The following is an 11780-nucleotide window of genomic DNA, read 5'->3' on the forward strand; positions in this document are numbered from 1 at the left end:
GCAGCACTTCCCAGATTGCTCAACCAACAAATGCCAAAGACAGCTTCAAAGATCACTGAGAAAATTCCTTCACCCAGGAGAAGGGAACAAGGTCTGGACTGCCAGTAGCAGTTACTGCAGCAGCAACCACCGCAGCAGTAGCCTCAATTTTTGTGTCTTAAGACCAAAGCCCTTTGGGGATTGAGTTGCAGATCTAAATCTCAGCCCTGAGCATGGCCCTGGGATGAGGAGGAGTGCTGGTGTGGTGGAGCTGGAGTCAGTTGTGGAGAGGGAATTCTACTTGCAGATTATGGGCAAAAAATTTTTTGGTTGCTCCCAGAACAGTGTGCAGGCCAGGAAAGGAGTAAACTCCTCTCCCTTGAATGTGCCACATTGGAGGAACTGAGAACATCCAGGTCACCAGAGTATACCCTCTTCTTGACAAAAGACTCAAAGGTAAAGTAATTGACTGGAAAAATGTCCAAAAAAGGGAAAAAATAAGATTATAGATGGCTACTCTTTTGATTAACAGGTATTTTCTTCCATCCTTTTGGAAAAGGAAGAACAATGTTCACCATCACAGGAAGTCAAGGCTTCTGCATCCAAAACCTCCAAAATAAATATTCAATGGTTTTAGGCCAAGGAAGAGCTCAGAAAGTATTTTGAAAATCAAGTAAGAGAGGAAGAGGAAATATTGGGAAGAGAAATGAGAGTGATGCAAGAAAATCATGAAAAGTGAGTCAACAACTTGCTAAAGGATACCCGAAAAAATGCTGAAGAAAATAACACCTTTAAAAATAGAATAACTCAAATGGAAAAAGAAATCCAAAAAGTCAATGAGGAGAGAATGCTTTAAAAAGCAGAATAAGCCAAATGGGAAGGGAGGTTCAAAAGCTCACTGAAGCAAATTGTTCTTTAAAAACTAGAATGGAGCAGTTGACAGCTAGTGACTTTATGAGAAACCAAGAAATTACAAAACAAAACTAAGAGAAGGAATAAATAGAAGATAATGTGAAATATCTTATTGGTAAAACAGCTGATCTGGAAAATAGATCTAGGAGACACAATTTAGTAATTATGAGACTACTTGAAAGCCATGATCAAAAAAGAGCCTAGACATCATTTTCATGAAATTATCAAGGAAAACTGTCTTGATATTCTAGAACCAGAGGGCAAAATAAATATTGAAAGAATCCACTAATCACCTCCTGAAAGAGATCTGAAAAGAAAAACTCCTAGGCATATGGCAGCCAAATTCCAGAGTTCCCAGGTCAAGGAGAAAATACTGCAAGCATCTGGAAAGAAACAATTCTAGTACTGTGGAAATAAAATCAGGATAGCACAACAGCTAAGGACTTCTACATTAAGGGATTGAAGGGCTTAGAATATGGTATTCCAGAAGTCAAAGGAACTAGGATTAAAAGCAAGAATAACCTACCCAGTAAAACTGAGTATAATACTTCAAGGGAAAAAATGGTCATTCAGTAAAACTGAGGACTTTCAAGCATTCTTGGTGAAAAGACCAGAACTGAATAGAAAATTTAATGTTCAAACTCCAGAATCAAATGAAGCATGAAAATGTAAACAGGAAAGAGAAATCATAAGGGACTTTCTAAAGTTGAAATGTTCACATTCCTACATGGAAAGATAGTATTTGGAACTCTTGAGACTTTTCTCAGTATTTGGGTAGCTGGAGGGATTATACACAGACACACAGACACACACACACACACACACACACATATTTGTATATATATGAGGAGAAGAAAGAGAAAGGAAGAAATTGAATGGGGCAAATTATCTCTCATAAAAGAGGCAAGAAAAACCTTTTTCAATGGAGGAGAAAAGGGAGGAAGAGAGAGAGAAGCAGAAGTGAAATTTACTTTCTTCACATTTGACTTAAGGAGGGAATAATATGCTTACTCAATTTGCTATGAAAATCTATCTTACACTACAGGAAAGTAGGGGAGAAGGGGACAAGTGGGGTGGGGTGGATGATAGACAGAAGAGACAATCACAGGCAGGAGTATTTATAAGTGTATTTGTCCTTCATTGCCTGAAGAAGAACATGCCATCAGAGAAATAATGACATGACTTGCACTTGACGTTGTTTTGAGTGAGGGAGGGCTGTGCACGTCACCCACTTCACTTCTCCTCCATAACCATCTGAATCCAGTGACCAGTTATTCATCAGGATGACTGGAGATGACCCAGAATGAGGCAATTGGGGTTAAGTGTCTTGGCAAGGTCACACAGCTAGTGAGTGTCAAGTGTCTGAGGTGAGATTTGAACTCAGGTCCTCCTGACTCCTGTACTGGTGCTCTATCCACTGCACCACCTAGTTTTCCCACTTTGAAGTAAACACTTTTGGGGAGGGATAAAGTCAAAAGAGGGAAGAGAACAAATGGCGGCAGGATAGGATGGAGTGAAATATAGTTAGTATTACACAACATGACTATTATGGAAGTCTTTTGCAAAACTACCCATATATAACCTATGTTGGATTGCTTGCCTTCTCAGTGGGGATGGGTGGGGAGGGAGGAAGGGAGAGAAGTTGGAAGGCAAAGTTTTGGGAACAAATGTTGAGAATTGTTTTTGCATACAACTGGGAAATAAGTAACAAAGGTAATGGTGTATAGAAATCTATCTTGCCCTACAAGAAAAGAGAGAAGATGGGGATAAGTGAAGGGAGGGATGTGATAGAAGGGAGGGCATATGGAGGGAAGGAGTAATCAAAATGTAAGGCCTTATGGGTTGGGGGGAGGGGAAAGAAAGGAAGAAAATTTGAATCTCAAAGTTTTGTGGAAATGAATGCTGAAATCTAAAAATAAATAAATAAACATTAAAAATAAAAATAAACTGTAAAAAAAGAATAAGAACATGTTCATTTTGCACAAAAATTTGTCATTGATTACCTTGACCAGAGATAAGAGATGAATGACTAAAATGAAACTGGTTACCTCAGGAAGCAGTGTGTTCCCCATCTTTAAAGATGTTCAAGCTGCTTGATGGATATGTTTCAGTAAGAATTCTTCTTCGTTATAAGTGAGTCTAGAGAGCCACAATTATTCACTTATAGATATATTTTAAAATCCTAAGTACTTGACAGCTATTTTGGCTATGAAACAGTATTTTTAAAAAATTCTGACTGCTTTGATCTGATTCTGTTCCTGTTGATTCCCACAGATGCAGGTTACTCAGGATCATTTCAGGGAGCAATGAAAGTCTTCCATAAATGTTGATCTTATTAGGTTTCTCAAACCATGCATGGATGGAGCTTCCTCTGTTCCTCATTCTCCTCTTCATCTACCCCTTGGCTCTGCTGGGCAACATCTCCATTATTCTAGTCTGTAGGCTGGACCACCGCCTCCACAGCCCCATGTATTTTTTCCTCTCTAATCTCTCCTTTGTGGACATCTGTTATACCACAAGCATTGTTCCCCAGCTTTTGTTCAATTTGGGAACTTCAAAGAAGACAATTAGTTATATGGGATGTGCCATTCAACTTTACTTCTTCCATTTTATGGGAGCCTCAGAGTGTCTTCTCCTAGCTGTCATGTCTCTGGATCGCTATGTGCCTATCTGCAAACCACTTCACTACACCCTTATCATGAACCATCGGATCTGCATCTTACTCGTTTCCATTGTATTGTTAAGTAGTCTAACTTATTCTGTGTCTGAGGCTACATTGACATTGCAGCTGCCAATGTGTGGACACAGTGAATTAGATCACATAGTGTGTGAGATTCCTGTACCTATCAAAGCTGCCTGTGGTGACAAGAGTTCTAATGAACTTGGGCTTTCTGTGGTCTGTATATTTTCCTTGCTATTCCTTTGGCCTTAGTTATTACCTCCTATGCCTACATTGGGCAGGCGATTATGAAAATTCAGTCTCCTGAGGGGAGAAAGAAAGCCTTTGGAACCTGTTCTTCCCATCTCATTGTTGTCTTATTGTTCTATGGCCCCGCAATTAGTATGTACCTCCAGTCCCCTTCTTCTATCACCAGGGATCAACTTAAATGTTTGGCACTTTTCTATGGTGTTGTGACCCCTACACTCAATCCTTTCATATACTCCTTGAGAAATAAGGATGTGAAAGAAGCTCTAGGCAATTTATTGAGAAGAATCTTCAGGTGCAAGGGAAGATTAACATTCAGTGGAAAATATCTCTGACTAAGGTCTAAATTATTTTCAAATTGATGTCACAAAGAGAATCCTGGAGTTGAAGTTAGGGGCCCTGGGTTCAATTCTCAGCTTTTCAACTTGATACCTGCTTCATATTGGTTAAGATACCTTATTTTTCTAGACCAATTTTTCTCACATATGAAAACATTAGGATGAACTAGTTTATCTCTGGAGTTACTTTAATAATTAGATACTATGACTGTAAGATGTCTATTGCTACCACCATCTCATATGGGCATATAGGTCTTGAACTTATCCGTTCTATATACACCAAAATATTCATAGCAATACTTTTTGAAGTGGTGATGAACTAGAAATCATTTAATCACTAAGCATTTATTAAGGGCCTACTATGTGTCAGACACTGTACTTAGCACAAGGGAAACTGAAACAAATAAGCAACTGTGAATGCAATAAAAAAAAAATAGATGGTCATTAGGAAATGGCTAGACTAATTATAATATAAGGCACTCACTTTCGACTCACAAGGCAAGAAAGCAACCTAACTGAAGCTGAGAGAGAGAGAGCGAGAAAGAGAGAGAGAGAGAACTTAAAATGGGGGAATTGGGGAAGACTTCATGTGACCCATGAACTGAACCTTGAAGTAGACTAGGGATCAGAACAGATGATGCCAAGGGGGGATTACATTCCAGGCCTGTGTAAAGAAGGCTAGGTGCCACAGGAGATATTATGCCGGACCTGGAATCAGGAAGACTTGAATTCAAATCTCATCTCATATAAGTGATCGTGGGAAAGTCACTCAACCTCTGTTAGCCTCAGTTTCCTCATCTCTAAAAGGGGCTTAATAATAATACCTATCTCCTAGGATTTTGCGAGAATAAAATGAGATCATATTTGTAAAATTCTTTGAAAGTCTTATAAGGTTATTTAAATGCTAGCTAGCATTATATATGTGAATCTCAAGGTCAACAGAAATAAGAAATATAATAAGTTCTAAGAGCACAAAGTAGATCACTTTATCTGAGCATATGGTGAGTAAAGCAGTATAATACACATTAAACACATAAAAGTAGGCTGGAGGTAGATTATACAAGAATTTATATATTAGGCCGGTAATACATATTTTACGTTGGAGACTATCATAATTCAACAAACATTCCTAAACCTCTAATCAATTCCTTTTGGTGTTGCCGGGTGACTGAGTTGCTGATTATCTGAGAAGGTGATTTGTATTAAGAAGTGAATGGTTGAAAAAGGTGAGCATTCCATTTTAATACGAACATAATAATAAATGTTTACTCAACTTTTTAATAGTAAAAGAATTTGCATAAATTTTTCTCATATGAGGTAATTACAATACGTATTATTATCTCCATTTTATAGATGAGGAAATTGGTTTAGAGAAGAATGAATTCTTGAAGGCCAAAGAGGCAGTAAATCATAAACACATACAAGGTTCAAAAACAAGGTTTACAGATTCTAAATTCAATGTATTTTCCACTATACCATCTCATTTTACAGATGAGAAAACTGAAGTTGAAATAAGTTAAATTTTGTGCCCAAGGTCACATAGTTAGCAAGTGTCTGAGGCAGAATGTAGACTGATTTTCCTGACTCTAAGTCTGGTACTATATATATTTCTTCACTTACCTGCCCTAATTCTTCAGCTCAAAGAAGTGAGAAATGTGAGAAATAAAAAAATCGCAAAGTTTTTTTTGTAAGAATAAATGATACAATGCATGTAAAGTGCTTGGAAAATCTTCACATATCATATTAAAATACAATTTTTAAAAGTCAGGGTAGAGTATATTATATAAAACTATGGAAACATTTAAATCTGCAAAAACAAACAGGTATATGAGGGAACTGCTGCATATAAAATCAAAATTAAAAAAAAAAACACATTTCTCTTGGGTTCCTGAATATACAGCTAGATCTAACCATTTTTTTTTTGCTGGTTTAGGATTCCAGCATTGGACCTTTATGATTGTATTTTGTGCAATAAATGGGTTTCCATGGGGAGCCTTTAGGAGGTATGAATGTTGATACAAAATGGGACTTTAAGTTCAGAAAGTGCATTATGTGGTAAAGCAGGGTGATCAGGGGGGAAAACCACTAAAACTACTGACTTGGAGGATTTCTTTTCAGTATGAGACATCCCCAGATACCTCATTAGCAATTTGCTGAACCAAGTTTCATACAATGAAGTCACTAACCCAGGGGGACTTATCACAGATTGTAAATTTGTCACAGCAATCAAACCTCTAGGTATTTATTTTTCATTTCCTTGGGAAGCTGCAGTGCTGTAGGAAGTGATGACTAAATTGAACTAAATAGTGTAACTGTGGTAAGGGGAAAGAACCAAAAGGATCATTCTAAAAACATTTTTATCATTATCAGCCCTCATGAAACAGTTTTAACCATCTATGCACATCATCAATTCTGTAGAGAGATTATTATTAAATGAAAGGCTTTTTATTTGTTTCTAGTTAATATATCCATTAGATCTCATTTAATGTTTTGATATCAAAACCATATCATATGTTTGCAATGATTGTTACAATAAAATACAATATATTAGGCACAGAAAAAAAAGCACACATGTTGTCCTTTTCGATTTGGGATAAGAGCAAGAGAAAAGTTTATCTGATTAATGTCAACTTAAGTTAGGCACAACAAAGAATTCCATCACTTGGAAAACAATTGAGAGATTCTCACCTTTGGGAATCTTTATAATAGGAAAGACAGATGAAAATAGAGGTATTATACTTTAATACATAATAATAATTTCTAAATGAATATTTTGTAGTCTAATAATATTAATAGCATAACTAAATTTACCTTTAATCATTTGCATATTATGTTTTACAATTCTTTCTTGAAGTTCACAGATTTTTGGAGTTGGAAAAGACCTCAATAATCTTTTATAACCCATGTCTGAGAAGTAATTTCCACAATGCCATATACGATAGAAGATTGTATTTGTTTGAGGACTTCCAATGAACTCGAGCTCCTAACCTCAAGCCCATTTCATTTTAGGATAACTATAACTGTTTTGAAAAGATTTTTGTTTGAATATCATATCAAATTTTGCCTCTTAACATTCTCCATTCACTGCTTTTAATTTTGGGGGGGCCCAACAGAATAAGCTTAATTCCTCTTCCATATGATAGTTATTTCAAATATTTGAGTATAACTATAATTGGTCTCCCATAAATCTTTTCTTCAGGTTATATGTCAATATTTCCTTTACCTATCCTCATATGACTTGGAATTGAGACCTTTCAGCATTCTGATTGTTTTCTCCTGGGAAAAATCTAGCTTATTGACCTATTTTCTTAAATGTGATAAACAGAGCAGAATATAATACTTCAGAAAGTATCTAATCAGGGCACTAGGACTATCACCTACCAAGTTTACTATGAATCAATGCAATAGAATTAGCTTTTGAAACTAGTATATTGCATTGTTAACAAATATTGAGTTTGCAATCCATGAAAACCTCAAATGCTTTTCTTCAGACAACTTTTGTTTAGTCATATGCCCGCCTGCCATTTCATACAAGTGTAGGTGATTATACCTATTAAATTTCATTTTATTAGGTATAGCCAAATGTCCTTTCATTTAAAGATTTTTAAAAATTCCTAACTCTATCCTCAGCATATTAGCTCCCCTTTCAAGTTTTGTGTCACTTAGAAATTTGATGACCTGTTATGTATGTATGTGTTTCTGCATATGTATTTACGGGTGTGTGTGCATACATATATATGTATATATATATGTACACACACATATATATTATATGTGTGTATATATGCACACACATACAGAAATATTGTATGTGTGTACACACACACACACACACACACGCACATATACAAGCCTTGAAAAAAATGCTAAGTAGCTCTGGTCCAAGGGTATATTCCAAGGATATTTCACTGGATGAATCCTTCCAAATTAGACAATATTAATAATATTTTATTATTATTGCATTTTATGGTGAAATAAGATTTTAAAGAGCTTTTCATATGTTATCTCGTTTGTTGATCACAAAGTAAGTACTCTTTGATCACCCCCATTTTACAGATGAGGAAACTGAGGCTGAGAGATATTAAGTAATTTTTTTTTATAATGGCTAGTTGGGAAATGTCTGCAGCAGAATTTAACCTCAGATCTTCATGAACCCAGGTCCAAAACTACATAACCTCTATTTCACTTTGTTTTTATATTCTCAGGACCTAATATAGTGCCTGGAATATAACACAAACTTAATGAAAGTTTATTGATTGACTAGTTATTCAGTGTCTAGAGGGGAGGAGGTCTGCGCTATTTAACCTTTTTGCTAATGACTAAATGGTTAAAAGCTTGATATAAATGACATCTTAATCAAAATTTTCAAATAGTATAAAGCTGGACAGAAAAGTAACATATCGCATTATAGAGCCAAGATCTAAAATGATCTTGACAAACTAAGGCATTTTTCTAAAGTTAATGCAATGAAATTCAATAGAGATAAATGTCAAGTAACGAAGATTCAGCTTCATTAAGACAAGATGAGAGAGTCCTGGATAGACAACAGTTGTTTTGAAAAATATCTGGGACTTTTAGTGGACTCCAAGCTCAAAATAATTCATCAATGTGAGGCCTTAGTCAAAAAAGCTAGTGGAATCTTCTGTAGCATACTTTCCTGAAAGAGGAAAGTGATAATGTTACTGCATTCTGCCAAGTCAGTCAGACCTTGTTTAGAATGTTCTGTTCAGTTCTAGGCACTACTGGTTTAAAAGGCCATTGATAAGGTGGGCAGTATCTAGAGGAGAACATTTGAAGGAGCTGGGCATGTTTAACCTAGAAAAGAGAGGATATATAATAATTGCCATTCAAAGATATCCTAATCCAGCTAAATTGTAGTATTATCTGGGCTACATCTCTTCATATTTTTCATGAGGATATATTGAAAGATTTTATAAAAATTTTTCCAATATCTAAGTGATATATAGCTGCAACATTCCCTTCATTTAACTGTTTAATATGTGATTAAAAAATAAGATTTTGTTGTCATGCCTTATTCTGAATGTTCACCTAGTCTCTGTCTCTATCTCTTTCTCTGCCTCTCTCTAAGCATTGCTTCTTTTTCTATATGCTTCTTAGCCACCGTTTTACTATGTAATTATAAGGAGAAGAGACAGATAAGATGTGAGTGTGACAAAGGCAATGTGTGGTGCAGAGTGCTGGACTGATCATAGATTTATCCTTTCCAAGCTAAATATTCGCATTCATCAAAAGCGCTGCCCCCAAGGCAAAATGACTACCAGAAAAAACTAATGTCAGCAAATTAGAGCTCTTCTCTGAGCATGAACAGTTTGTTGCTGACTTGGAGGGAAAGTTGACTCAGCACACAGTTGGCAACAGTGGAGCAAAAAAGGAGTGAGCAGCTTTCAGAGATTTGGTATACAGAGCTGCATTTGATCATCTGGGTCAGAGGACTCACAAACACCAAGACTGGTTTGATGAAAATGATGGGGAAATTCAGAAGCTGCCAAATGAAAAATGAGAACTCCACAGGATTTACCAGAAGGATAGTTCATCCACCTCTAAGAAGGCAGCATTTAATTCCACCAAAAGCAAAGTACAAGCAAAGCTTAGAGAGATGCAGGATTCCTGGCTCAGTAAGAAGGCAGATGAAATTCAGTTTTATGCTGATAGCAACAATCCAAAACACTTTTATGGTTCCCTGAAAGATATTTATGGACCAAAATCCTATGGTGCATCACAACTACTCAGTGCTAATGGAATCACATTGATTAGTGATAAGGACATGATCCTAGAGTGATGGGCTGAACACTTCCAAAGTGTTCTCAACAGACCATCATCAATCAATGCTGAGACCATTGACCATTTACCTCAGTTTTGAAGTCAATCCCTCCTTAGCTGAACTTCCAACTGAAGAGGAGATTTGGAGGGCCATTAGGCTCCTTTCATGTGGCAAAGCACGTGGTGCTGATTCTATTCTAGCTGAGATTTATAAGGCAGGGGGATCATTGCTCACAGAAAAACTGATTGAAATTTTCCAGGTTATATGGCAAGAGGAGGTTATCTCCCAGGAGTTCAAGGATGCCTCCATTGTCCATCTGTATGAGGGTAAAGGGAATAGATTGTCTTGGGACAATCACAGGGGATCTCTCTCTCTCTTAGTCATTGCTGAAAGAATTCTTGCTAGAGTCCTCCTTAATAGGTTGATCCTTCACCTGGAAGGTGGTCATATACCTGAGAGACAGTGTGGCTTCAGAAAGGGATGAGGAAGAGTTGATATAGTGTTTGATGCCCAACAACTCCAGGAGAAATGCCAGGAGCATAACAGAGGTCTGTGCACAATGTTTGTAGATCTGACCAAGGCCTTTGACACAGTTAATTGTGAGGGCTTAAGGAAAATTATGTCAAAATTTGGTTGCCCAGAGGAGTTCATCAACATTGTACATCAATTTCATGATGGCATGTTTGCCCAGATTCTGGATAGTGGATAATGTTCTCGTGCCTTCCTAGTCATCAATAGAGCAAAACAGGGCTGTGTGCTTGCTCCTGTGCTTTTTAGCATGATGCTTTCAGTCATGTTGACAAATGCTTTCAATAAGGATGAACACGACATGAAGACTGACTACTGCGCTGATGGCAAGTTCTTCAATTTGAAAGGGCTACAAGGCAAGACCAAAGTGAAGGGAGTGTTGGTGCATGATTTTCTGTTTGAAAATGATTGTGCACTCAATGCAGCCTCTGAAGCTGAGATGCAACAAAAGATGGACCAATTCTCTGTTGCCTGTGCTAATTTTGACCTAATAATTAACACCAAGAAAATAAAGGTGTTCCATCAGGTACCACCACACCATTCATATGTGTAACCATCTGTTACAACAAATGGAAAAGTTTTGAATGCTGTAGATAAGTTCACTTACCTTGGTAGCATATATTCCAGGGATGTACATATTGGCAATGAGGTTAGTGCACGTATTGACAGCGATAGCTCACTGTTTGGGAGGCTCCAAAGAAAAGTTTGATAGAGAAGAGGTATTAGACTGATTAACAAACTGAAATTCTACAGAGCTATTGTGCTGACCTCATTGTTATACGTTTGTGAAACATGGACAGTGTACCAGTGCTAGGAAACTGAGTCTCTTCCATTTGAACTGTTTTAGGGAGATTCTGAGGATCACCTGGCACGATAAGGTGTCAAACATTGAAGTCCTTGCTAGAGTTGAACTGCCAGGTATTGAAACTATGCTTCAGAGAGCGCAACTATGATGGGTTGGTCACATTATTCAAATGCAAAGTGTATGCTTGCCAAAAAGACTATTTTATGGAGAACTCTCATGGGGCAGGCGATCACATGGTGGCCAGAAGAAACGATACAAGGAGAGTCTTAAGGTATCTCTCAAGAACTTTGGATTTGACTATAGAACATTAGAGACATTGGCACAGGACTGCTCAGTATGGCGTGTGCACCTCAGAAAGGGTGCTGTGCTCTTTAAGCAAAGCAGAATTGAGATAGCACAAAGTAATCGTAGGATGTGCAAATTTGGGATATCCAACCCAAATACTCACACAAACTCTTTGTGTCCAACCTGTGGTAGAGCATTCCTAGCTCGTATTTGTCTTATCAGTCA

General features: G+C 37.1%; 1 pseudogene; it reads left to right on the forward strand.

The window, feature by feature from the left end:
* Positions 1-3214: 3214 nt before the first annotated feature.
* LOC140522696 (olfactory receptor 2B11-like) lies at positions 3215-4152 on the forward strand (annotated as a pseudogene).
* The last annotated feature ends 7628 nt before the right edge of the window (positions 4153-11780 follow it).

The sequence above is a fragment of the Notamacropus eugenii genome, chromosome 2 (assembly GCF_028372415.1).
Source record: "Notamacropus eugenii isolate mMacEug1 chromosome 2, mMacEug1.pri_v2, whole genome shotgun sequence".
Classification (NCBI taxonomy): Eukaryota; Metazoa; Chordata; class Mammalia; order Diprotodontia; family Macropodidae; genus Notamacropus; species Notamacropus eugenii.